This window comes from Antechinus flavipes, chromosome 1 (assembly GCF_016432865.1).
Source record: "Antechinus flavipes isolate AdamAnt ecotype Samford, QLD, Australia chromosome 1, AdamAnt_v2, whole genome shotgun sequence".
In the NCBI taxonomy this organism is placed as follows: Eukaryota; Metazoa; Chordata; class Mammalia; order Dasyuromorphia; family Dasyuridae; genus Antechinus; species Antechinus flavipes.
Genome location: NC_067398.1, coordinates 1775084 through 1800619, shown reverse-complemented (window position 1 = coordinate 1800619; position 25536 = coordinate 1775084). Strand labels below are relative to the sequence as shown.

The 25536-nt window shown below is 37.3% G+C and overlaps 1 long non-coding RNA gene across 1 annotated transcript; it reads right to left on the bottom strand.

The window, feature by feature from the left end:
- Positions 1-670: 670 nt before the first annotated feature.
- On the bottom strand, positions 671-24206 carry LOC127546736 (uncharacterized). Its single transcript, XR_007950043.1, has 3 exons — positions 23998-24206; positions 23773-23873; positions 671-792 (listed from the first exon to the last, which is right to left on the bottom strand). It is a non-coding gene; the product is annotated as an uncharacterized LOC127546736 (long non-coding RNA).
- Between the last annotated feature and the right edge of the window lie 1330 nt (positions 24207-25536).

Sequence of the window (25536 nt, the reverse complement as noted above, 5' to 3'; positions counted from 1 at the left end):
AGTACCACCCTTTATGCCAAAATCATGTACCCATTTTGACCTTATTTTGGTATGGACCACTCCTGCTTCTAACTGTTTTGGCTATTGTCTTTCACCAAAAAATGGAAGCTCCTCAGGGTCTGTGGTGGCTCCTTTTTAGTATATATCCCTAGCATTTAACATAATGTCTAGTATATATTAATCACTTAATAAATGCTTTTTCTTACATACATTCATTCATTATTCTTGTGTCAGAATAAATCAGTCTAATTACTCTACCACATGATATCCCTTCAGACAAGTTCTCACATTATCAGGTAAATTTACATGATGCAGATTCTAAAAAACACCTATCTTAATTTTACTGTACTTTATTGGGCTTTATCTCTCTGTTCCTCCAGTTCCTCTCACCCACTATCCAGCAAGACAAAACAAAACACAACCTTCGGAGTGAAAGCAGAAGCGCTTGGGCATGGCCAAGAGAGAAAACTAGGAGGGAGAGCTAATACAGGATGACAGCAAAAAGCTAAATTGATCATGACAACCTAAAGCATTGGGATGAATCAAATAATGTGAAATTCAACAGGGATAAATGTAATGTGGGAGTGACAGGCCTATATGTTGCCCATCCTCTCCAGTCTCTGTCCATGTCCAGCCAGGCCCCCACATGGTTAGCCCTGGCTTTTCCTTTTCTTACCTCAGTCCCCTGAGACATTGAACCACTTGCCAGCCTCCTCCTTCAATGGAGTTCCAGGGTCTTTCCCTGCCTCTCTGTCTCTCTCCTTCCTCCATCTCTGGGCAACTTTGCATTACCTTAAAAAAAATCATATTTTATAGAGGTTTTCAGAATATTCTGCTTGTATAAAAAGAGAATTGTTTGTATTTGAAGGCAGATATCATGTCCTGTTGTCTTTCCTCTCCCAGTTATCTCCCTAGTTCCTTCTAATTTTTCAGAGGAAGGATGGGGGAGGGAGGGGAGTGCAATCCTGGGAAATGTGGACTGCCAGCATCCCCACTTGAAGGGGACGGGTTGGTGAGGGTGAAGTTCTCCTGCGGTCAGCAGGCCCTTTTCCACTGAACTCATCATCCCCCACGGTAAGCCTTTCTAAGGCATAAATCGATGTTTTATGATGAACTTGGAACTCCAAACCATTAATGAAGCACTTCAAATTCTAGCACTCTCCAAACCGTTCCAAGACTTGGCAGCCTCGTCCACATCGAGTTCAAAAAGATAACCTGCCCAACACACAGACGGCTTTCAATAAAAGTCATTTTCTAGCCCTCCACAAAGAGAGAGCATTTCCTAAATCCCCTGAAAAGATCATTTTTCTCCTTGAGGAATTTAGAAAATAATCCTCTTTTATAGCTTCTACCACCACCACCACTACCACCACCGCGCCACCATTCAGAGGCTGCTAATTATATTACTTGCAAGCCAAATTGAATGAAACTAAATAAAGAATAGAAAACAAAAGGAGTCTGAGAGATTCTTGAAATGACTCATTTGTAACTGGATCAGCAAAACCCTTCCCTCGGGTGGGGTCCGGGAAGCTGCTGACCCCCAGCAGTCTCTGCTCTGCACAGCACATATCTTCCCCAGTCTATTGTAACCAGATTGTTCTTCCACAGTCCCATCCATCACTTCAATTAGCATAGGAGAGCAGATTATGTTCTTTTCAACTTCCTTGAGAAATTGTTTTCCCTGAACACTTGAAGCAATTAAGCCCAAGAATGGTGGGCAGCATTATTTGGGGGAAAGGACTTTTTATAATGCCATTAACAGCTGTTTTATTCAGCATGATTTCAACTAGAAACAGCCAGTCTGCTTACCTCTCGGATAAAGAACACAAAATGATGGACCTGACGGTTTTTAAGCAGTGAGACATTAAAGTGCCTTCTTCAGCGTCCCAGAAAACAAGATTGAAGCTCAAAAGGTTGCAGGGCTAAGCCTATATTATTTAGCTCAGTTCTTCCCAAACTGGCTGCTGCCACTCGCTATCTCTGCAAGGCTTGTTGACCAACCAGGATCTCTCATTTGGAGAGCGGGCCGCTATCACAGTAATTCCTCCGCCTCACTGAGCCAATTACAGCTATTAAATGGTATCCTCTACATGGAGCGTTGGGCAAAACTTAAACTCCTATAGAAATTGCGTTTGCTTTTGACTGGTACATAGTGCAGTGAACCACCTCAGTGTACACATGCAGATAATTCCAGATTCGTTTGAGAATTGGGAAAGGGAGAGATAAGGTGAAGGAAAGAAAGAGAACAAGCATTGATAAAGCACCTACTATGGGCCAGGCACTGCGCCAAGAACTTTATGAATATCATTGCCTGTAATGCTCACAACAGCCCTGGAAGGCAGATGTTGTTAATATCCTCATTTTACAGTCAAAGAAACTGAGGCAAATAGAAGTCACACAGTTAGGAATGTCTGAGATCAGATTTGACTCTGGATCCAGAACTTTTAGCCCTTAGCTGCCAGAGCAAGGAGTTGGGACGAAGAATAGAAGAACTTGGGTAAATGATCCAGAAGCGATCTGCCCAGTCTATTTCAGTCAATGATTTTAAATATTGCCAAGACCCCACAGTTTGCCAAGGTGTCTAATATATTCCAAAGGTGATATTATTGAGTTTCACCTCCTGTTGTTGCTACTTCCACCTCTAGTGAAAATGTTGCAGCACGTGGAATCACAGGGAGAGATGAGACAGAATAGGGTGATAGAATAACAATTATATCTAACACTTATAAAGCACCACTATGTGAGAGAGACCATGCTAAGTACTCCACAAACTCTCTCTTTTAATCCTAACAATTATCCTTTGAGTTACTATTATTATCCCCATTTTACAGATAAGGAAACTGAGGTAGAAATGAAGTGAATTGCCATAGATAACAAACTAGCAAATTGCTGAGGCTATATTTGAACTCATCTCTCTTACTCCTGGCTGTGCACACACTGGTTCCCACACCGACTTCCTCCAGCAGCTTTGGCAACAGGAACACCACCCACAAAACCACATGATTCCCAAGCTAGACTCTCCAAACTCTACATACTGGATCAAAGAAAAGCGGGACCCTTTGCTTAAGGTGACTATTATGATGGATGATGACATTAATAAAAGAATCCACAGAGTCCTTGATTCTTTTTTTAAGTGAGACAATTGAGGTTAAGTCCCTTGCCCAGGGTCACAGCTAGTGAGTGTTAAGTGTCTGAATCTGGGATTTGAACTCGGGTCCTCCTAACTGCGGGGGAAGTGAGACCATTGAACCATTTTGTGTCCCCGGAGTGGCCTGATTCTCATAAGATGAGCTCTGCACTGGAAATGATAGGACACATAAGACGCACCTGAAGAGAACTGATACCCAAGATAATAAGGGCAGAGTAAGAGAGCGCCTGGAGGTTCTTGCTGTCATCAGGTCGTTCTCAGTCTCTGAAATAACTGGCAGATGGAATTCCAGAACCCCTGCTACTAACGTTTTTGGCAGAGCCACTATGAGATTAAAGAGCAGCAAATATGTCCATTCCCTCTCCTCGAAAAATGGGAAAGAGGACAGGAACTAAAAATTAGAGGCCATTGGACTTGATTATAAATTCTGAAAAAGTTCTGTATGGATCATTAGAGATTGTTGACAAATACTGAAAGGAAAAAGGTGATTACAAAGAGTCGACATAAGTTCATCAGCTAATCTTATTTCCTTTTTTGATGGGATTAATAAAGTAGCAGAAAAGGAAGCTATAGATTAGCTTGATTTTAACCAATTTTAGCCAATGAAAAAAGTATCTCCACACTTCTGGTCCCTGTACATGAAATCAATATGGATCACTTAAATTCTGAACCAACTGAATATCCTGATATTCACCATGGCAAGAGATCTCCAGTAGATTACCCCAGTGATTGGTGCTTCTGTTAATGTTTTTATTTGCGTGTTTCTTTGTTTTTTAACCAATGAATTAAAGGCATAAATGGCATGATCATCAAATTCACAGAATACTCAAGATGAGGAAGGAAAGCTAATAGAGAATGACAGCAAAAAGCCAAATGGATCATGGATCATAACAGTCTAGAGCATTGGGATGAATCAAATAATGTGAAATTCAATAGTGATAAATAAGTATAATATGGAAACTACAAAAAAAAAAAAACCTTAAAGGTAGGGACCAGGATAATAATAAATAGATGACAATTGTTTTGAAAAAATCTAGGCATATAAATGGAGTGCAAGCTCAATTTGAGTCAGCAGCATGATGTGGTGGCCAAACAAGAAAAGCAATCCTAGGGTCCATTAAGAAACACAGAGCTTATAGGATAAGTGAACTGTGGTTCATCAATATATGAATGGTTGTCTTGAGGAAAAGGGCCTATATTTTTCTCTATTTATCCCCTGAAGTCAGAATGAAGGATAAGGTAGAAATTATAATAAGGTGGATTTAGTTAACTTACCAAAAAAAAAATAATCCCTAAAAATTCATACTAGATTAGACTACATAGTGATGTGGTAAATTTCCTCTTGTAGAAAGTCTTGTAAGTAGAGACTGGAAGGCCAATTGTCTGATATGTTAGAGTATGTATTCCATAATGTATGTTTTGTTCTAGATCTAGCATGCTGAAGTTCCTTCCTAGAGGTAATTTGGAGATCTGGGCAATTTTCTTCTATTACTCTTGTATTATAATGACATATTCTGGGAGACTATTAATCTTTTAAGCTGACTATTCATAGTGTTTTCAAAATCAATATGCTTTGCTTATACAGAGATCACATTTTCTTTGAACATTATTGATTTTTGCTCCTTTTTTTTCCAGATTGTCCTTCACTCTGTATATTTGGATTCTCAATTAGTCATTTTCTCTTTTATTTCTTTGTTGATACTTGAAACCAAAGATTCAAACTTTTCCTCCATTTATTCTGCCCGTTATTTCTGCTTTGGAAGTCATAAATCTTGCTTTTATAATTGTTGTCTCCCTTTTAAGCCATTCAGGGTCACCCTGCTATGGTTTCATACTCTTTTGTGAATCCACAGGGTCCTCTGTCTCAGCAAATGTCGATTCATTTCCCCCAGTCTTGCAGTATTTATTAATAGATATCTGGACTCCTTTAACTAACTTGGAGGCCATATTCCCCTCTGTTATTAATATCTTCTCTGTTGGTTTATTTGTTTATATCCAAAGTACTTAATTAAGTTTTCTTCTTTCGAGATCTTTGGTAATCGTTTTTTTTTTTTCCTCCTTACAATTACTGATTGTTCACTTTCTGATTTCTTTCTGGTGATTTTTCTAAGCACAAGACATTAAAAATATCACATCTTTCTCCTACATTGGGAAATTCACATTTTATTGGCCCCAGTCCCTCCAACTGACTTTTGAGGTTACAGAATCAGCCCTATCTGGAAGACTGGCTCTTTATCTCAGGCATACTGGAGTACCACACAACCATGTACATATATCCTGTCCCAGTTCCTCCTGTTCTGTTTTTTAGCTAAGCTCTGTTGCAGCACAGAGCTACTACACTGTATTTCCTGACCCTGGGAGGGGTGGGGAAGAATAGAAATGAATTTCTTGAGAAACACTTAAGTTGTATTTGTGCAGTTTTGTCAGATCATAGTCAGTTATAAAAGAGAAGGATCAGTAAGTATGTTAGTGGCAAGAGGTTAGATCTGATATTAGTTTATCAGGAACCCTGTCTAGGTTCTTGGTGTCCTAAAAATGAGAAAACTGAAATTGTTTTATCTCTTGTTTATAATTCCTATTTGGGGAAGATTTGAGAAGTCAGATGGATAGATGAAAATACCTAGTCTTGAACTTTGTCACATAAACTAGATGTCTCCATTTCCTTTTACTACTGAAATTCTATAGCTCTTTGAAAGAAGAAATTTGGAATAATTTGAAGGAGATCAGTTCAAGCTGAAGGAAAAGACAATAAGGAGTTAATCCAAATAATAAGAATTAAATAGAAGAATTTAAGGAAGCAAAGAAAGAAAAAAGCACAAGAAATAAAAGGAAATTGGGAATGTGAGCAAATAATTGGTAAGCTAATGGTAGAATCAGAAGATGTTGAGAAAAGATCAAGGAATCAGTATTTGACTAAGTCATTAGGATATGATAAAGAGATTTTTTTTTTGGTTAATTAGTATAAGTCGTGCTAATCATGTAGGTTGTCATTACCCACAAGTAGTTTAAATGACCAGGAATAAATATACCACTGAGTAAGAAAAGCCAAGGAATGATTAGTATTGAACACTCAAAGTGTGAACTTTCTGTCCAAGCTGCCTGAACAATCTATATTCCAGTGAGGAAAACTCCTGATGTCCAGGCCTAGGGACATCTAGCGAATATGTGTGGAGATGGGCTTAGACCATGGCCTCTGTCAAATGATCTTCATAACCAAATACTACCAGTTAGACCAAATATGGTCCCACAACTTGAGCCTGTATCTAGAAGAATTATCAACTGATACAAAAGTAGGAGTCCATTTTGTAAATTTTGAGAAGTCTTACTTATACTTTCAGCCTTTAAATAGAGTTTATACTTTTGCATTAAGATCTATCCATGTGAGGATGCAAGAATCAGAGGCAAGGGAGAATAGTCTTCAGTTGAAGATCAATGGAGGAAACAAATTGAGTTGGACCAGGTTGACAGAAAGAGAAAATGGATGGGGTATTCAAGGAAGACCACAAGCCTGGCAGAGAAGAATGATACAATAGCATCTTGTAGTATTGTAGTATAGTAGTGCTAAAGGACTTCAATTATTGCAGTTTCTACTAAAACTCTCTCTTGCCAAAAGCAGAGTAGGAAGCAACGTATTAACTGTCCCTAATTATAAGTTCATCCTTCTATCAGTGGTGTAATCATCAAGGAGGGAATCCCTACTTGATCTGAATCTTTGTGATTATCATTGTGATGGTGGGGATAGTGGTGGTGGTGGGTTATTCTGTCTTCATGACCTTATGGTCCATAGCACACATAACATAGGTTAATAAGCACTTTTAAGATTCAACGAGGTGTCAGAAATTATGGTCAAGGTTGAGAATGGAAAAGCAAAAATTAAACAATTTTTGCTTTAGGATCTCAATGTTTAATCAGAGAGAACTTGTTGTAAAAAATGATTCTATAAGATAGAACCAAGCAAGGATGGAAAACATTCAAGAAGGAATTTTCAAGACACAAAAAGAAGTAATTCACCAAACCAGCTTAACTTTCAAAAGACAAGTTTAAACTTGTCTCAATTTTAAAAAGACAAAAGATGGCGTCAAGAGACATTCAAAGTATGACCACAAAGACATGGCAGGGTCATGTTAGAATAGTGTCCGGAATGATAATGTTCTAAATGAGCTGAAATTGTAGAGAAAATTTGGGGATAGAATAAAAAGGGTGTTATTTGATTGATTGACTTTGGAGTATTTTTGTTTCCTTTAGCAATATTGAATAGGAAAAGATGATACTCAAGAGATCAGACTTCTACTTGGGATGCCGGAAATTATATTACTAAACAGTAAGAAGACAGAACCACTTGCTTTTTAATTTTGCATGTGTTTTCTTTTCTGCCCCCCAAAATGATCTTGGATTTGGAAAGAATAATAGCACTTATCAGGCAAAATTTTTAGAGCAAAATTTAAAGTTTTTAAAGAATTTTACAAATATTTCTTCATGCAATTCTTACAACAAACTAGGGAGATAGGTACTGTTATTATTCCCATTGTACAGATGAGGAAACCAAGACGGAGAAGTTACTGGCCCAGGGTCACAAAGGTAGTAACTATGTATGTCTGTATTTGAACTCAGGACTTCTGATTCCAGGCCCTATGGTCTATTTGAGATGTTATCTAATACCTAGAAAACAATAAAAGGAACTAATGGCAAAGTGCTACTGAAAATAAGGAGATATAAAGAAGCATCAGTTTGCCTTTGATCAATTCAAGTCTCCTGCCCAGATGAATAGCAGCCTTTACTCATGAAAGTGTGGCAGATGTTCTTCCTTTAAAGTAATGATCTGAGAAAATGAGAAAAGGATAGAGAAGGGGGTCCTGGTACCAGAGAAGGGCAAAGATTGACACAGGTAGTCTCTGTGGTGACCAACAGCAGTGAAATTCTATGATTTGGCATTTCAGGAGGGAAAAGAACAATTTTTTGCTCAAGAGTTACAGCTGCTTTCATTTGCATAATGTTGCCATGCTTGGTGCAAATTCTCTTTATCCATTCATGGGAAGGATCTTCTCAGGTCTTCAATTAGGCAGCTTCATGCTAATGCAGCACAATTTCTCTATGTCCCTAATATTGATGAGTCCCTTAATACTTGAGTTGACATAAGAGACTCAACTATGTAATAATATCTTTAATAGGAACTTTTAGAGCCAAATGAAAGTTTTGTCCTGCAAGACTACAGGGCTTCTTTGGACACAATAATCAATAGTAAATGGGGAATATAAGTTGTGAGGGAAAGAACAAAAATGTGTAATAGTCTCACATTGGGGTCATGTTATGGTAAGGATCATTCTGCTGCAATGATCATCTTTTCTCCACACAAATTGGCATAAAATGTTTTGAGCTATAAACAAAAGGCCTAATTCTCCCTCAAAGCAAAAAGATTTGCCACCATCTTCGAAGTTCAGGAGGCTCTTTTCTTGGTGTCCAGCCTCACTACAAGAAAGCCTCACAATTAAAACTATTAAGAAAGAAGGTGGACTACAAACCAGGGATATTGAGTTCCTGGTCAATTAAGGAAGTCTTTGAACAAAGGCTAAATAGCTGGGGGAGAGAGGGTAATTTGTTTGGGGAAATGGGATTTCCTGGCCTGCTATCAAAAAGAAATGCTAGCCTAGGGGTCAAGATCAATGCTCTGATGCCAATGTTATTTTTAGTCAAGGTCTCTGAGTCTTTGAGACATTGACTAATATCTGTGTATCTGAATTTCTTCATCTACAAAAAGGAGGGGATTCTGAATAGATGTCCTCAGAGATCCTTTCTACTTCTATAAGCATTTCAAGTGGAGAGAACTTTCAAAGTTAAAACTCACTGACTCCAGTCCTGGCTTTCTCATTTTATTTTATTTGTGACTTAGACATGTCATTCTATCTTTATTTTTTTAATTTAGATAATATTTTTTCTCAATTACATGCCAACAAAATTTTTAGTATTCATTTTTATAAGATTTTTGCATTCCAAAGTCCTTCTGTCCCCTCCCCTTTTCCAAAAATGGTAGGCAATTTGATATAGATTATATGTGTGCTATCATGTAAAACATTTCCATATTAGGCACAATTGTGAAAAAAGAAACAGGTCAAAATAGAAAAAACACACACACACCAAAAAGTAAAAAAGTGTTCTTTGATCTGCCTTCAGCATCTACCAGCACTTTATCTGAATGTAGATAGTGTTTTCCTTCATGACTCCTTTGTACTTGTCTTGGATAATTGTGTTTCTGAGGAGATCTGAGTCATTCTTAGCTGATCATCACACAATGTTTCTGTTACTGCATATAATAATTTTCCTGGTTCTGCTTATTTTATTTTGTATCAGCTTATACAACTTTTTCCTGGATTTTAAAAAAATCTTCCCATTCATTTCTTTTTGCACAATAGTATTCCATTACATTGATGGGCATCTCCTTACTTTCAAATATTTTATCACAATAAAAAGGGCTTCTATAAATATTTTTGCACACATAGGTCCTTCCTCCCCCGTTTTTCAGTCATCTCTATGGCTGTTTAGCTGGTGCTGCATTGATATTGCCCTGAGGCCCATAGGGAGAACATAAACTGGAATGAGTGAGACAACCCAAAGAGAAAAAAATGAGAAGTCCAATGGCCAGGACTTCACTATGAAAGCAAAAGAAATTCTAAAGATTCAGGAGGGAGACTAATTCTTGAGTGTGATACACCAAGATCTCTCCCTTTCTGCAGTGCCCAGAAAAGAGAAGCAGATGGATAGTAATTTCAAAGTAGGAGAAATGTAAAAGAATCAAAATAATATTGGAGTATATTCAAAGCAGGGTATACAGGGTAGGGAAAGAACAAGCAAGACACCATATCATGGGATGAAGGAGTGACAGATTCTGCAAAATGTCCTCAACTTACAATGGAAAGGGAATATTGAAGAGAAACATGATGGTTGCCTTCAAACATTGAAAAGTGTCACATATAAAAGCAGTTCTGTTTCTTCTGTATAACTTCAGAAGACAGGAATAGGGTAAAAATTGCAAAGAATGAAATTTGGGTTCAGTAAAATACTTTTTATCCATTGTATAGGTTCAGACATGGAATGGATAGTCCCTTGAGTGCCTGCAACCAGCTAGATCTGGCTTTTCTCCATGAAGGGAATATGAGTAATAGATGGGACCTGCTAAAGAACATTAAAGCACATTTTAGTAGAGACACACACAAGGCAAATGTGTGTGTCAGGCATCAGATGCTCAGGTTGTCTTGGGGTCAAAGGGTGAGAGTAGTTTTGTGGCTCAGGTTTTCAGTGCCTGTTCTTGCCCCTAGTGCCTCAGGTCTTGTGAAGAATGTTAGATTCTTCACCCGAAGGCAGAAGAAGGTGAAAGAAATGGCAAACCTCTTCAGTCTTTTGCCAAGAAAACCCTTGCACATCTTGTCCATAGAGTTAGATGTGGCTGAGTGACTATCAACAGCCTTAGGCCAGCCTATGATATGCAGAACAAAATGGGAAAGGGAACTATATCTTGGAAAAGCTGAGCTCAATGGTTGTCTCAGAAAAATTCTGACTTGATTAAAGAATCATGGTTTACAATATAGAAGGAAGAATATGGAAGAGAGACTGAATGAGAGAAATTGATAGAGTGAAAGAGAAGAAAATAAGAGCATTATGAAATAATATGTGTGGACAGAATATGGGGAGTCTGTGAGTACAAAAGCAAGAGTGGAAGGGGAAGACCAGGCTTCTAGGAGCCTCTCTGTTCCCCCAAGTTACCAGCTCTGACACATAACAATAAGTCACAATGAGAAAGAAGTATGGATGATTCCTGAACTTCTCTGAGCTCTGTTAGGGAAAGAGAGTGACCCAAAGAGAAGGGGCAAGACAGGTGATAGTTTCATGACATCATCAGTAAAATTGACTCCAATGAAATTCCATTTAAAATAACTGTAGATAATGTAAAATATATGGGAGTCTGTCTGCCAAGGTAAAGTCAGGAAGTATATGAACACAACTATAAAACACTTTCCACACAAATAAAGTCAGATCTAATCAACTGGAAAACTGTCAAGCATTCATGAGTAGGCCCAGAAAATATAATAAAAACCACAATACTACCTAAATTAATCTACTTATTTAGTGCCATACCAAACAGATCTAGAAAAAAATGATAACAAAGTTAATTTAGAAGAACAAAAGTCAAGAACTTCAAAGGAATTAATGATAAATGCAAAAAAAAAATGATAAATGCAAACAAAGGTGGCCTGGTTGTGTCAGACCTAAAACTACATTACAAAGCAGTAGCCAATTGGCTAAGAAATAGCCCATCAATGGAATAGTTTAGCTTCACGGGACACAATAGTCAATGACTATAGCAATTTAGTGTTTGACAAACCCAAAGACCCCAACTTTGGGGGTAAGAAATCACTATTTGATCAAAACTGCTGGTAAAATTGGAAACTAGTATGGCAGAAACTAGGTATTGACCCACGTCTAATACCATATACCAAGATAAGGTCGAAATGGGTTCATAATTTAAACATAAAGAGTGATACTATATGCAAATTAGAATATAGGATAGTTTGAATCTCAGATCTAAGGAATTTGTGGCCAAAGAAGAATGAGAGTATATTGCTGAACACAAAATATATAATTTTGATTATAAAAAGCTTTTGTACAAACAAAACTAATGCAGATAAAATTAGAAGAGAAGCAATAAGCTGGGAAAGTATTTTTACATTCAAAGTTTCTGATAAAGGCCTCATTTATAAAATATATAAAGAACTGATATAAGAATTCAATCCATTCTCCAATTGATGAATGGTCAAAGGATTCAAACAGACAAGTTTCAAATGAAGAAATTAAAATCATTTCTAGTCATATGAAAGGTGCTCTAAATCACTATTGATCAGAGAAATGCAAAGTAAGAGAACTCTGAGATACCACTACACTACACCTTCAGATACTAAGAGGACAGGAAAAGATAATGACAAATGTTGGAGGGGATGCGGGAAAACTGGGAAACTGATACATTGTTGGTAGAATTGTGAATGGAGGCAACCATTCTGGAGAACAATTTGGAACTGTGTTCAATTATCAAACTGTGCACACCCTTTCACCCAGCAGTATTACTACTGGACTTATCTTAAAGGAGAGAAAGGGATGCACATGTGCAAAGATGTGCCCTTCTTGCAGAGACCAGAAAATGAAGCTCAAGGAGGTAGCAGCCTTTTTTATAGTGGCAAGAAACTGGAAAATGAGTGGATGCCCATCAGTTGGAGAATGGCTGAATACATTATGGTATATGAATGTTATGGCAAATTATTGTTCTCTAAGAAACAACCAACTGGATGATTTTAGAGAGGTCTGAAAAGACTTATGTGAACTGATGCTGAGTGAAGTGAGCAGAACCAGGAGATCATTGTACATGACAACAAGATTATACAAAGATCAGTTCTAATGGATGTGACTCTCTTCAACAATGAGATGATTCAGACCAGTACCAATGATCTTATGATGAAAAGAGCTATCTGCTCCAGAGGACTGTGGGAAATGAGTGTGGACCACAACATAGCATTTTCACTCTATTTGTTGTTGTTTGTTTGCATTTTGTTTTCTTTCTCATTTTTTTCTTTTTGATTTGATTTTTTTTTGTCAACAAGATAATTGTATAAATATATATGCATATGTTACTAGGATTACTTATATTGGATTATTTGCCATTTGGGGAAGAGGGTGGAGTAAAGGGGAGGAAATTGGAATGGAAGGTTTTGCAAAGGTTAATGTTGAAAAACTATCCATGCATATGTTTTGAAAATAAAAAGCTTTAATTAAAAAATAACCATTAAAAATTAAATTGACTCCAATGAATCAAACTATATGAATGTATCCAAAGACAAACCACTATTAGCCCCCAAGTTATTGATCTCCTGTCTGTTATTAGACAATTTTACAGTTTACTTCTTGGATTGTGTCACTTGCCTCTTACATGCTCTTTGTCCTTGAAAACAGAATCCTTCCTTTCCTCTATTTATTTGATATGCTAACTGACCTTGTGCTCTAGCTTAAGCCTCTCTTACATCTAACACAAGCTGTTAGCATTACTAAGATCATTCCAGCAGTCTAGTGATGTCTCAGTTCAGTCATAGCTGATGGCCACTTCCACGCCTTTTGTTGCCCCTAGTCAGAGTGAGAGATAAACATCATAGTGAAGGAGACCCCCCCAAATATACTGGAAATATGCTGACAAGAACAATAATATTAGGTACCACGGATCATAGACTCAAGGGTCAGCTAAGAGTATTGGGCAGGTTTATCTGGCTGAGAGTACTCACTATCTTGCAGTATTTGAAGACTTTTCCTATTGTGGAGAGTTTAGACTTATTCTGTTCAGTCCCTGAGGGGACAGCTAATATAACAGGAAGAAGAGGGAATATAAATTAAAGAAAGACAAATGTAGACTAGAAGGTGGTGATACAGCAAACGACGCAACACTTCTTCTGATCACAGCAGTCTCAATGTGGGATATAGTCTGCTTCAAGAAAAGAAAAGTGGAAGGAAACAGAGTTGAAGTGCTACTTGTTGAATATTTCCCAGTAGAACTTATTTTGGAATGTTTGTATCAGCCCTCTTTGTGGTGGCAAAGAATTGGAAACGAGTGGATGCCCATCAATGAATGAGTTATGGTGTATGAATAGAATGGAAGGCCACCCATTGTTCTATAAGAAATGATGAGTAGACAGATTTAGAAAAAACTTGGAAAGATGTAAATGAACTGATACAGAGTGAAGTGAGCAGAGCCAGGAGAACATTGTATACAGTCACAGCAAAGATTCTCCCAGTTGATCTCACAGCAATGCTGAGAAATAGTTGTTATCATCGTCCCATTTTGTACATGAAGAACTCGAAGCTGAGAGAAATTGTGGCTTCCCAGCATCACACAACTAATAAGTGTCTGAGGCAGAATTTGATCTTGGGACCTCTGGACTCCAGACCAGTAGCCACTGTGCAATCTGGGAAAGACTATGAAAGTAAGCTAAGGGCATCATATGTCAGAAAGGTTTATTATGAGAATGTGTGGGGAAAATGGGAAAAATTAAGCATTTCAGTGAGAATGTCAAGTACTAAAAAATATTTCCAAATAGAAATATTTTGGTCCCATCTCTGCTTATCTAAGCTTTGCTATCCAATCCTAGCTCAATATGAAGGCAGACCAGGAGAGGTGAACCTCAATATTGATTTTGAGAGTTCTAAAACAGTGGGGGAAAAGTTAGCAGCAAGGAGTCTGTAAATACTCATGGCCAGGTTACCTAGAAAATACAAACCCAGCCGAACAAACACTGGTACTAATACAATGATCTTGGATTAATTCATTAAACAGCTCCATTGGGAGTCATTTCCCAACTGCCAGTAAACCAAACCTTTTCCAAAGATGTTTGAAGAAATGCTTCACAGTTAATGTCATTAGGAGAACATCAGCCTCAATAAGAGTCTTCCCTTGACTTTCTGCAAATAAGAGTCTTTCCTGGGGGGTGCTCTGAGCACCAAGAACTTTCTCTACTGGATCTCTCTCCCTTGAGTTTCCTATTAAGCCAAAAGGTTCCAGAATTCATTGGAGCGGGGAGTTTAGGATGGTTCCATGCCTTGACATTTGGGGGTCAGATTTTGACATAAATTTCTCTGTCTCAAACCTATGGTTATTTATATAGAAAGAGTAAGTTGGGGGAGGCAAGAATGTGCTGCTTAGATATTAATGGGAACATAAAATGTTAGAACCAGTGAGGCTCTTCTTGCCCAATGCCCTTCTTCAGAGACCAGAAAATGAAGCTCAGGGAGGTGGCGCGCCAGGGGTAATAATTGCTAGAAGCAGAAAGATTCTAACCCAGGCTGTCTCCTTCTCTAACAGGGCCCTCCCAACTGTGCTGTTCTGCTTTATTTTTCTGTCTCTGCCTCTTCCCAGAAAGGAGCATTTGGGATCAGCCCCACCATGGATTCAGCCCAGATCAGCAGCCCCCATTGCACTTGGTCTTTCTCCCAGAGGCTGTGCCCATTGCCAAGAGAACCCCTGAGCCAAGCTCCCTTGGGCCTCCCGCAGACTTGCTGCGGTGTGAAGAACGGGGCTCTGTGCCCAGCGGCAGCTTCCTCTGCTGGAGAGGTCACTGCCCCCAGGACCCGGCCCTCTATGGCACCGGACTCTAGAGATAACGGCCTCACAAAGTGGGAATCATGAGCTCAGGGAGAGCAAGCTCAGCCTTCGTGGGGGCGACAGTGACCCACAATGGGCAGGGCCCCCCAAAGGAAGCCCTGCGCCCCTTGTCGTCCCCTGCCCCTCCGGCGGCTGCACTGAGGCTGAGGGCTTCCTGCAGTGTGCTGCCCTCTGTCCTCACTCATTCCTAGGAAGCTCACACACAACCGCCAGCTCAGCTCCAGAAACTCTGTGCATGGGACAAAGAAACCATCCTTATCTGCCTGTGATTTTCCAACTGTGGGTTACCTGGAGACCTTCATGGCAATGGGGGTGGGGATGGCTCAGTGGGATGGGATTGTGATTATTCTGGACAAGGTCTCTATCTGTCCTCCTTCTTGTTGCCCCAGAAATCCTTTCTTATCTTAGAACTCCCTATCTCTGTGAAAAGACACTGCACTCTCCTTCCCCGTGCCCAGGCTCTCCCACGCCAAGCTGGCACTGGGGCACTGATGGGGAAGAAGGGGCTATGGGCAAAAAGATTAGATCTTCGACAATGCTCCAAGGATGGTCCCCAGAAAGGTTCTGCTCACAGCACATTTCTGCCATCCTGATAATAGAACGAGGAAGCAGAGCTTACAGAAATAACTGCTCTCCGTGGGAAATGCTTCATTCACAGAGGCCTCTGTAACCGAGAACTGCAAAATGTTTCCACTAGCAATTCATTCAAGTGCTACCTGAAGCCAAAATGGGGACTGGGCCAAATTCATCTTCATTTTCCATCATTATTTTATTTCTGTCATTTTTTCTCTGGAAGGATGAGCAACCCTCCGATTCCTATTGTGACTTTGTGGGAGTCTCTGCTGACTCCAGACCAGCTAGAAAATCCTTAGGGAGGTTTAAGTCTTTTCTAAAATGGAGACTACACACCATCTGGCTGGAAGAATTGGAGATTTATTTTGCCTCCCCCCCCAAAAAAAAAAAAAAAAAAAGAAAAAGAAAAAGAAACCTTTTATTCCCTGATGGGATTTTTAGCTCCTATGGACTGGGTGTGACTCTGGAGACATCCCTAGAATAATCAATTCCTCTCATTGGCTGTGCACCAAACTCCAGGAAAATCTCTTACATGGGTTTAGATAAAGCTAGAATCAAGAGGACACTATATGTGTAACAGGATTTGGCCCCACAAAGTGTCTCAGGGTATAATCAAAAGTAGGACAGTTTTATGTTTCCGTTACCACAGAAAATGCATAGACTGCAGAGGACACATGAAGATCCATAAATCCATAGAGATACATATAACATGCGGCAATCAAATAACCTAGAACACTCATCTTATTCTTCCCAAAAGATAAAGACCTTCAGTGGGTCTGGGAACCAGATTTTTCCCACCATGTTGGGCCTTAATAATCCAAGCACCTCACAGAAATAAAATAATAGTTTAGACAAAGTCAGACTATCTGTCCCCTCGGTTCTTAGTTTTGGTTTCCCAGCTACAAGATGAGTGGGCTTCTTGGTGGTGGGCAACAGTTTGGGGTTCAGAAAACCTGAGTCATCTATGTCATCACTAGCAAGCCACTCCAAATTTTGACCTTCAATTTCCAAATCAGTCAAATGAAGATAATAACACAATGATTTCTAAAATATTATAAGTAATAGAAATGTGAGAGTGGGAAAAGAGTATTTGACTTAGGAAAAGCACTGTCTACTCTTTCTTGATGAGCCCCTCAAACCCATCTGGGTTGTGACTTTCTTCTGATATTTTCCCTCTGGGCTGTGAATTTCTCTTTATTCAAGTCCTTCAATCTTGCCCTTTAGATCTAGCATTTCATGTGCTAGATATACCTCTTGCTTAGCTCATTCTGCAATCATATCTAAATTAATTGTTTAATACTCTGCTTTGGGGAAGTTATAAAAACATTTATCAATGAAATAGATTTTGTTTAGTGTGTCCCCAGCTGGTGATTTCAGCAATTAGAAATTAATATCTCTGCTGTCTGATTCTTTTTTTGTATGTTTCTGTCTTTATTTATTATGCATCTATTTTTTTAACTAGGAGAAAAAAGTCATTCTTTGCCTTAATTGCTACTGAGCCATAAACACTAAAGGCGGATGGACTCAAACTGAGACCAATTAAAGCCTTGGACTTTCACTGTAACCAAGTCAATCTTCAGCTGTCCTGATACATGTCTGGCTACTGCATACAGATGGTTCTGGAGGAGAAAGTGAGGCAGGTGACCTTGCACAGCCTTCTCTCACTCACATGTCACGGCATCGTCTCCCTGATAGCATGGTCCTTTTTGAGAACAAAGACCAAACAAACAAAAACAACTAGTCAGCTAGCTAAACAAGCTCACCTCCCTATGTGAGTAACTGGCAAAACTTTCCTTGGCTGCTTTTAAGCAAGTCAAATACAGACCAATATACAATAGTTGACAACAGTCTTTATTTTAAGATTATCTTTTAAAGACTTGGACAGAAATGCAAAATTGATTTTAAGGAATCATAGATGTGTTTGGGAATAGATGCATGCTCTCATGGGGGGGAGGGGGCGAGATGGGAAAGAAGAGGGCAAAATGGAGTCAACATCTCAAACTATCTCTTCCTGCAAGTTCAGCAATAAGGATTTATCTAGATATGCCTTTTGACCCAGAACCATGTTCTGGTCTCATCACTGAAACTTTTCTCTGGATTCTATGGTGTATGTTTAATAGTGAACTGATGAATGTTTAATAACCAGTTCTCTAGAATTAAAAATATATACATATATGCATATATATTCTTTTAAGTTTAAACAATTAATAATATTTTTTCATTATATTATTAAGACTTCAACAAAATAAACCCTAAAGATCAGCATTTCTTTATTTCAGAATGAAAATGTTTACACCAAAAATTTAACAATATGAATTGACTTTGTAAACCCTGCATAAACTTTCCCCAAATTCTTCTGTTCTAAGTTTCTCTACTCTTTAACAATATCCATTGAGTTTGTTGCCTCTTATGAGATCTTTTAATACCTTGGTCTTCATTATTGATCAATAAAGCATTATCTGTGATCTAGGCGTTGGTGTTGATATTGATATTGATATTGATTTCATTACTTCCTAGTTTAGCATCTGCCATCTTCTTATACTTTCTGACTCACTTGAAATTATTTTTTATTAAAAGAATTTTAGTAATCTTTCACACTTCTTTAAGAAGTATGAATGAATAGGGGGAGATACTTTTCAATAAAAGCTTCATGGCTCTCTAAAGGCTCAAAAATATAAACGTATGAACATGAAAACATTTCTCACCAGGGTTAGAAAATTTGCATTCACTTGCAAAATGAGGTTCAATGCACTTGACATATGTAATACAATGTAATGCCAAATAAATACTGTGTAAACTTAAAAGTATTATGTAAGTTGGAGTTGACCTTATGATCATCTGATATGATTCCCTTATTTTAAGGATGATGAAACTGAGGCTTAAGAAGGTAAAGTTGGTATCTACTACCCTAGGCACCCATTCATGGAACAATGTAAAATAAAACTTTCTTGCATTAAAAAAAAAAAATGAAAGAAAGAAAGAAAGAAGATAAGGTCAGTTCTCCAAGTCATAGGATCTCATGACAATATGGCTCAATCCATACAACAACCATATTTCCTTTGTTATATAAGTGATAATAATACAATTTTGAGGAACAAAGGACATTCATTTCCCCTAGACTAAATGTTTCTAATTTCCTCAAACACTCATAATCTGGTAGGGAGAGACAGGATTGGCAGCAGATGCCAGCTCTTTCTTTCAGCCCAGGGTTTTTTCTCTTTCCTTCTTTTTGCCCGCCCGCCTGTCTGTGACAAAGGCAACCCATGTGGAAAGTGATGGCCCTCGCTTTGTTATTTGTTACTCATTAGCTAACTCATTAAATGGTTTTCCTATTGATCTTCCCTCTGCAGCAGAAAGACACCAGGAAAATAGACAATCCACCCTGCTCCCTTTGCTGTGCAGTAGTGTTGCCAACTGAGAATGCCAGCTCTACTGCAAACCCCAGTATCACATCAAAAACAACCTTGAAAGCCCCAGTTCTCTTAAAAATCCACTTCCCACTGAGCTCACCACAGTCCTGATGGAAAGAGAGTAAACCAAAATGCTGAGAGTATATTGAATCTTTCATCATGATTTTCAGGAGGAAAGTTTTCAGGGGCCATCCAGCTTTCTTTGCCTTTGGCTGGGCAAAGTATGGGCCATTTCAGAGGAGTAGTGGTTCCTAGATTCAGCAGCTCTCCTTCCCTGGTTTAGCCTAGCTCCTTCCTGGCTTTGACAAATGAGGTTTGTCTTTGCCCTTTTACCTCATCAATTAGGCCATTCTCTCAGAGCCTATAACTCTTTAGTTTCTCAGGTACCGACCTTTATCTCAGCTAGCTGTTTATGAATTTTCTCTTTGGTGTTAGCTATTAGCACTTATGTAGTTTAAGTCATTACAAAAAACTCCATCAAGGACAAGTAATCAATCAATTGATAAACATTTATTAAGTATCTACTCTGTTTCAAGCATTGTGTCCACATTCTGGGGAAATGAATGTTGCAAAAGACAGTCTCCATCCTCAAAAGGTTCAAAATCTAAGGAATACCTTGAAAGAGAACTCCTGACAGAAAAAATAAACTTCAATGACACATGTGGCAAGTGTGCCCTGATCGTATTCTCCAATCGCAAGCCTTCCTTCATCAACCCTTAGACTATCAATGTATCATGAGGAGCAAAAATCTTCTCTATAATCATCAAATGGAGTCCCCAGTACATAGTAGAAGCCTAATACTAGTGGCCCACATTTATTTAACCACTCTACAGCAATTAGATTTTACAAAGAAATATTTCTTTCGAAGATAGAACAAAAACCAATCTTTCCCCCAAAGAATTGGGGTACACTCTATTCCATGTCATCTGTCTCTGGGGAAATCCATTCATAACTTATTTCCCAAATTATTTCCACATTTTCACCACATTATTCCACAGTATTTCACCATTTCTTATTGGCATAGTTCCTGACATATAATAGGTACTCAATAAGCGATTATTGGCTGACTGACTGTGAAATGATTCCTTTCACTAGACTTGGGTCCTGAAATCATTCGAAAAATTAATCCTTGTGGCAATGAAGCTGAGCTGGTTAAGAAACCCCACCTGAATTCTTACTCCAGATTGCATATGGCTCATTCTCTTAACATTGGAAACTTTCCCAAGGTTAAAGACTCTATTCCTTTTACTGCATGGACTTTTATTGGACAAAATAGTTTAAAAGGGCTATTGTTGCGAATGAGATCGGGAGTTCATAAGGGAGATATAATAAAATTGCCTAGAAACAGTGAAGACCCAGTTATAAGGTTAAAAATAAATTTGTAGAGAACCCAGTCAAAATGGTAGTATTTTCCCTCTGTCTTTGTTAGGTAGTACTTGTCTAGGAATGAATGGTGTGATCCAAGGCTGAGGCTTGTATAGACTAAGTCTGAACTTTTACAGCAGTGAGAAAACTGAGGATTAGAGTGGTAGAGGTACTTTTGAATTTATTCAACCATTCTTTAATTGATGGATATCTCTGCAATTTTCAGTTCTTTGCCACCATGAAGAGATCTGTTATGAACATTCTAGAACCTATGGGTACTTTTCCTTTTTCCTTAATTATCTTTGGAAATAAGTCAAGCAGTGATATTGCTCTATCAAAAAGTGTAGGTAGCTTAAAAATAACTTAATAATACCCATTGTGAATAACATAATATCAGACTATTCTCCAAAATGGTTGGATCAGTTCACAATTCTATCATCAATGGATTATTGTAACAATTTTTCCACCTCCCTTCCAGCATTTTCCTTTTTCCTTGTTTCATTTTAGCTAATCTGGTGATTGTAGAATGATATCTCATGATTGTTTTAATTTTGCATTTCTCTAATAGTAATTATATTACTGTTCTGTAGAAAATGATGAACTTAATGATTTTAGAAAAAATATGGAAGGAATTGCACAAAATAATGAAGTGACATAAGCAGTACTAAGAGAACCTCAACATTGAAACAACAATGTTGTTTTAAGAACAATTTTGAGTAAGTTATTTTGACTATTATAAATACCCAAATTAACTATAAAAGATAGATGAAGAAAGATATTATCTGCATCCAGAGAAAGAGCTGATAAAGTATATAGAATAAGTTTACATACACACACACACACACACACACACACACTATTCATGGTAAATTTATGGTTTCATGTGAAATTACCTTTTTATTACACTATATCATGGAAATACTTGTTTTGTTTCATAAATTAAGATAAATCTGGAAAATCCTCCATGGCAAAGAGAAATGTATTGTATAAAAAATAATAATAGTGTTCTGTAAATGACTTTGGTATCCTCAGTAGTACAATGATCCATGACTACTCTGAAGGACTTATGATGAAAAATCTTATTCATGCCCAAAGAAGAAACTGACTGTGTCTGATTGAGGCATACTATTTCTCTCTCTGTCTCTGTCTTTCTCTGTGTCTCTTTCTCTCTCTCTGTCTCTGTCTTTTTGTCTTTTTCTGTGTATGTGAGTGTGTCTATTTCTCTCTTATCTTTATTTTTCTTGAAGGTTTTTTTTCTCATTAGGGTGAGAGTTTTCATAACATGACTTTTGTGGAAATGTTTTGCATAACTTTATTTTTGGTTTCTTAATTGGGAATAGGGTTAAGGGAGAGAACCTGGAACTCAAGTTTTAAAATCAAACGTAAAAAAAAGTTTTAAATATAACTGAAGGAAAATGTCAAATAAATAAATTTTAAAAGGAAAAAAAAAAGAAATGAAAAGACAGAAAAATACCCAGTAATCATAACTGTGAATGTGAATGGAATGAGCTCACCATTAAAACAAAATCAAATAACAAAATATGATTAGAAACAAGAATCCAACAACATGTTGTTTACAAAAAATATACTTGAAACAGAAAGACACAAGCAGATTTAAAATAAAGGGCTGGAGAAGAATGTAATATACGTCATTGAAGTAAAAAAGATAAAGTTAGCAATCATGATCTCAGACAAAATAAAAGCAAAAATAGACTTAATCAAAATATAATTTTGCTTAAAGTGACTGTAAACAGTGAAATAATATCAAAAAACTTTGCAATTAATTTATGTGATAAAGAGCTCATTTCTCAGTTGGATATTGAATATAGAAATAGTTCAAATTTATAAAAATAATAGCCCAAATTGATAGAAATATAGATAGGTCAAAGAATATAAATAGGCAGTTTTCAGAAGAAAAAAATCAAAGCTATCTATAGCAATATAAAAAAATGCTCTAAATCACTTTTGATTAGAGAAATGCCAGTTAAACTCTGAGGTAACTCTTTATGCCTATCAAAAAAAAATCCTGGAGGGCATGAGGGGGAAATGGAAATACTAATGAATTGATGATGACTAATCCAATCATTCTGGAAATCAATTTAAAACTGCTCAAAAAGAGCTATGAAATCATGCATACTCTTTGACATAGCAATAATAGCACTATTAGGTCTGTATCTCAAAAAAAGATCAAAGGAAAAGGACATGCATATACAATAATATTTATAGCAGTTTTTTTTTCTTTTGTGGTGGCAAAGAATTGGAAATGGAAACAATACTCAAAAATTGGGGAATGACTGAACAACCTGTGCCATATGATTGTGATATAGTACTATTGTACTGTAAAAAAATTATGAGGGGATGGCTTCAGGAAAAAAATACATGGAAAGACCTATATGAGCTAAAGAAGAACCAGGAGGTCATTGTCCACAGTAACAGTAATGTTGTAATGATGATCAACAGTGAAAGACGTGGCTACTCTGATCAACGTGATAATCTAAACGTTAAAAGTGCTTGCCCAAAGATAGACTGGAGCACCCTTGTTGTACATATTACTCATGCAGTCAAAGAGAATGCATAGAATCACAGAATCACAGACTTTCAGAGAAGAAGAAAACCTAACAGATTTATTTCTCAGTCTAATCCATAGCCAAAAAGATCTCTACAATATACCTGCAAATGATCATCCAGTCTAGAAGACTTTCCATCGGTGAATATACACACAACTTTTTAAGGCAACCTATTCTTGTTATGGATATTTTTAACTGTTAGGAGATGATTATTGTCTACTTGCTTGTTTTCCCAATTGTGTTAGATCTGCTTTGGGCCATTTGTATTATCACTAAACCATTGCTCCTAATTTTGTCTCCTGGGGACAAGTTCATCATATCCATTGTCCTTTCACATTGTAGTCCTTCAAATATGTGCTTCTGCTTTCTCTGCCAAGGAGAATTATATTTGTACAGATGATTGCAGAACAAATATAACTAACAGGGAGTTTGCTCTAAAGGTGAGAGAAGAACTAGCACTTAGTTTGATGAACTTGAGTCACCTGACTCACATAAATGATTCCCTCAGATTCTGAAAGAACTTACCAATGGAAATGCTGAAGTCCTGTTGTTGTTTTTTTTTCACTGATCATCAAGCTACCCTCAGAAATGAAAAGCCTTTTCCTCCGTTTATCTCCCTTTTTCTCCTGAGACAGAAAAAAATAAAAAAAAACAAATAAAACCTTTTAGTTGTCTTGGCTACTCTTACCAATTTCAGCTCATCCTGAGCTTTAACATTCCATGTACTAGTTTTATAGAATTAAGACATACTTTTACATTCACTCTCAATTATCTGGCCTTAATTTGATCTTCCACATGCTTTTAAAAAATCTCTGTATATTGGTGAATTCATAATAGTCTCTTCAGCCTAAGTCCATTATTTCTTTCTCCTTGGGATACTGTGGCTTCAGAATGTCATTTTTTGCATCTTTCAGCTATCTTCATGAAAATTCTTCTGAATCCTTTGAAATCTGTTTTCTCTAAACTTAGGGCATATTAAAAAAAAAACTGTGTGAAAATTTCATTTAATCTATTATAATCCCAACTTTAATCTATTTCATTTAATCTATTATAAACTCTTTGAAAAGTTGGTCCTTTACCTTCAGGGTTAGCAACTAGTTCTAACTAATTCACTTGTCAGTGCAAAATTAGATCTATACTAGAATTTCCCCTTTGTTGGTTCCTCCAGGGTCATAGGAAAAGTGCTAAGTATAGTTACAGTTTTAGCAAACCCCAATGAGAAGGAAAACACATCCACACATACACACACATGTATGTATATAGATATATAGCCAATATCTATCTATCTTATATAGAGAGATATGCATATATATTTAGATAGATATATATCTATAGCCATACACACATACACACATACATAGATATAGATATATATAAATATAAAAAGTATTTACTTAGTTATTCTTGCTGATTTCATAAGGGTTTAGAATCTGAGGAAAATAGGGAAAATCTCTTGGGCATACTGACAACGGAATCGTTAATATCTTCCAAATGTCAATAGTCATTCAAGGGTTGAAGAGTTGCAACATGAGTTGGGAAGCAAGCCTTCCAAAGTACTGAAACTTCCTCAAGTTCTAGAATACTACTACTACTATAGGCTCTTCTTAATTCTCAAACCCTATGTGTTTTTCAGTAACCACACACTATCTCTGAATATCTACAACAATGCTGCAGCCTCAACTATTTTTTTTTATTATAGCTTTTTATTGACAAGATATATGCATGGGTAATTTTTCAACATTGACCCTTGCAAAAACTTCTGTTCCAACTTTCCCCCTTCTCCCTCCTACCCCCTCCCCCAGATGGCAGGTAGTCTCATACATGTTAAATATGTTAAAATATATGTTATATTTAACATATATAGGTCTGCTTGCCATCTAGGGGAGGGGGTGGAGGGAGGGAAGAAAAAAATCAGAACAGAAGCGAGTGCAAGGGTCAATGTTGTTTAAAAATTACCCTGGCATGGGCTCTGTCAATAAAAAGTTTTTATAAATATATATATATATATATATATATATATATATATATATATATATAAAGTATATGTTAAATCCAATACATGTATACATATTTATATAGATATCTTGCTGCACAAGAAAAATCGGATCTAGAAAGAAAGAAAAAAACCTGAGAAGGAAAACAAAATGCAAGCAAACAATGATAGAAAGACTGAAAATGCTATGTTGTGGGCCACACTCATTTCCCATAGTTCTTTCTCTGGGTGTGGCTGACTCTCTTCATTACTAAACAATTGGAGCTGGTTTGAAGCATCTGATTGTTGAAAAGAGC